The sequence below is a fragment of the Vanderwaltozyma polyspora genome, genomic scaffold (assembly GCF_000150035.1).
Source record: "Vanderwaltozyma polyspora DSM 70294 KpolScaffold129 genomic scaffold, whole genome shotgun sequence".
Classification (NCBI taxonomy): domain Eukaryota; kingdom Fungi; phylum Ascomycota; class Saccharomycetes; order Saccharomycetales; family Saccharomycetaceae; genus Vanderwaltozyma; species Vanderwaltozyma polyspora.
Genome location: NW_001834419.1, coordinates 1 through 2,281, shown reverse-complemented (window position 1 = coordinate 2,281; position 2,281 = coordinate 1). Strand labels below are relative to the sequence as shown.

The 2,281-nt window shown below is 31.3% G+C and overlaps 1 non-coding gene across 1 annotated transcript; it reads right to left on the bottom strand.

The window, feature by feature from the left end:
* Positions 1-1,214: 1,214 nt before the first annotated feature.
* On the bottom strand, positions 1,215-1,286 carry Kpol_129trna1. Its single transcript has one exon. It is a non-coding gene; the product is annotated as a tRNA-Asp (tRNA).
* Positions 1,287-2,281: the final 995 nt, after the last annotated feature.

Below are 2,281 nucleotides of genomic sequence, written 5' to 3'. Positions count from 1 at the left end.
CCCCCCCAATGGGGCCTCCATTCAAATGCTTCCCAAATTTTTAAAATATTTTTTCCCCCCAAAAGGTCGTTAAATTATTTTTCAGAGGGAAGACGCGGAAGTAACCACAAGTTAATATTTGGTACCGCCGCCTCCTTTAGGTCCCGGATTGGGACTTAAATTGAGAATTGGTTAAAATGGTTTGGTATGGCAGAAAATTTTTCCAAAGTCATATCCAGAACAACAACCTTCAATTAGAGTATCATTTACAGAAGCTGAACCTTGATGCCATTTTTGAAGGATTTCAGGAAGGTAAATTATTGAAGAAAGTTTTAGAGAAACTAAAAATATTAAATAACCATGGACATTAATATATTTACTGATTCCCAAGCCTAGTATACAATTTTTAAACAAAGATTACAGATCCAAGAAAAGAGATAAGTTTATAGATCTAAAACTAGCAAAGTTATCAGAACAAGTTCGAGAGAATATTATTGCTATAGAAAAGATACCTGGTGTAACTAACGTTGCTGACATTTTAACCAAACCGGTGACAACGATTCAATTTAAGAAAATAATTGAATGTTTAGAGAATAAATTAAATCCTGAAGACATTCTTCATATAACTGAACTAGAAGAATCAAAATTCAAGGACAAAGAGAAGATGTTGATGATCAGTTAAAAAGATCGTAAAAACATGTCTTTAAGGAGGTGTGTCAGAAATTATGAGATGACGTAAAGTCATACTCATTAATTCAATATTAATAAGGGTGAAGAATTATATGAAACATCATTATTAATAAGGGATAAAGAAATGTTTCTAATACGAAAGCATTTACTTCTGACGTGTGAATAATATCTAAACATTGTATATAAAGACTGATAAGATCTTAATTGACACTTATCATATGTACTATATTCCCATGTGTATATTTTATACTTTAATACACCGGATCAATATCATCTAATTAAAAATGTCCTTGCAAACAACTAAACAATCAACTACTATTAATGATTCTGTAAAGAATCCACAACCCTCTGATTCTCTACAAATATATACGAGTTTAGCAAAAGAAATAAATAAAAGGCCCTAATTTTTTTATTTGGCAAAATGAAATGAAATAAAGTTGAGATGAATATTTTAAAGTAAATTCTTTAAAGAGGGAGATTGTTCTGTTCCTCTAATTAATTTTATTTGCAGTAAAAATTTATCCTTGCGATATAAGAAAAAGAAACTCCGCGACGGGGAATTGAACCCCGATCTGGCACGCGACAAGCGCCCATTCTAACCATTAAACTATCGCGGACTTGTTAATCATGATTTTGTCGTAATGAATTAGGACACAATTGTGATTAGTCGGAACTAGCATGTGATAAGTTGGAATGTGAATGTGACAGGTTGGAACATGAATGTGATAATCTAACAAGGTCCGGGTTGAGAAAGAATGACTCTTACATGTCAAGAAAGTGAGTCAATAATGAAGGTATATAAATACAGTAGGTAGATCACTAAGATGTGTAGAGAATTATGTTGTGTTTTTTCTACCGAATCGTTCATAGTAATAGATTCTTTATTTATTTCCAAGGACATTCTTAATAAGTTGATATTGATCCGGTGTATTAAAGTATATAATATACACATGGGAATATAATTAACATGACAAGTGTCAATTAAGATCTTGTCATTTCTTATATAAAGTGTTGGAAAAGTTTTAACGTCAGAAATAACACTTTCGTGTAAAGTAACATTTCTTTATCCTATATGAATAATGTCGTAATACGTATATATCACGTGTTACCTCATAATTCTGACACACCTCCGTAAAGACATGTTTTTACGATCTTCTTAACTGATCATCAACATCTTCTTCTTGTCCTTGGATTTTTATTCTCCTAGCTCAGTTATACGAAGAATGTCTCCTGGGTGTAACTTATTTTCCGAGCATTCAAACAATTTCTTGAATTGAATTTGCGTTACTGTTTTTTGTTAAAATGTCAGTAACATTAAATAAACCAGATATTTTTTCTATAGCAGTTACGTTCTTTCGAACTTGTTCTAATAGTTTTTCTAGTTTACGAGCTGTAAATCTATCTTTAGAAAATGGATACTTGATTTATATTCCGAGTCATAGAATGATCAACTATTTAGATATTTTCTTAAGTAATCATTCCATTCTTTCGGACTTTGCTTTAACCATATAAAGCTTTATTTATTTGAACCACCTTCGGTTCATACGGATGTGGTATATATATTCACCTCCTGTAGATCAGCATATGGTAATGCATGATCTATATGTAAGTT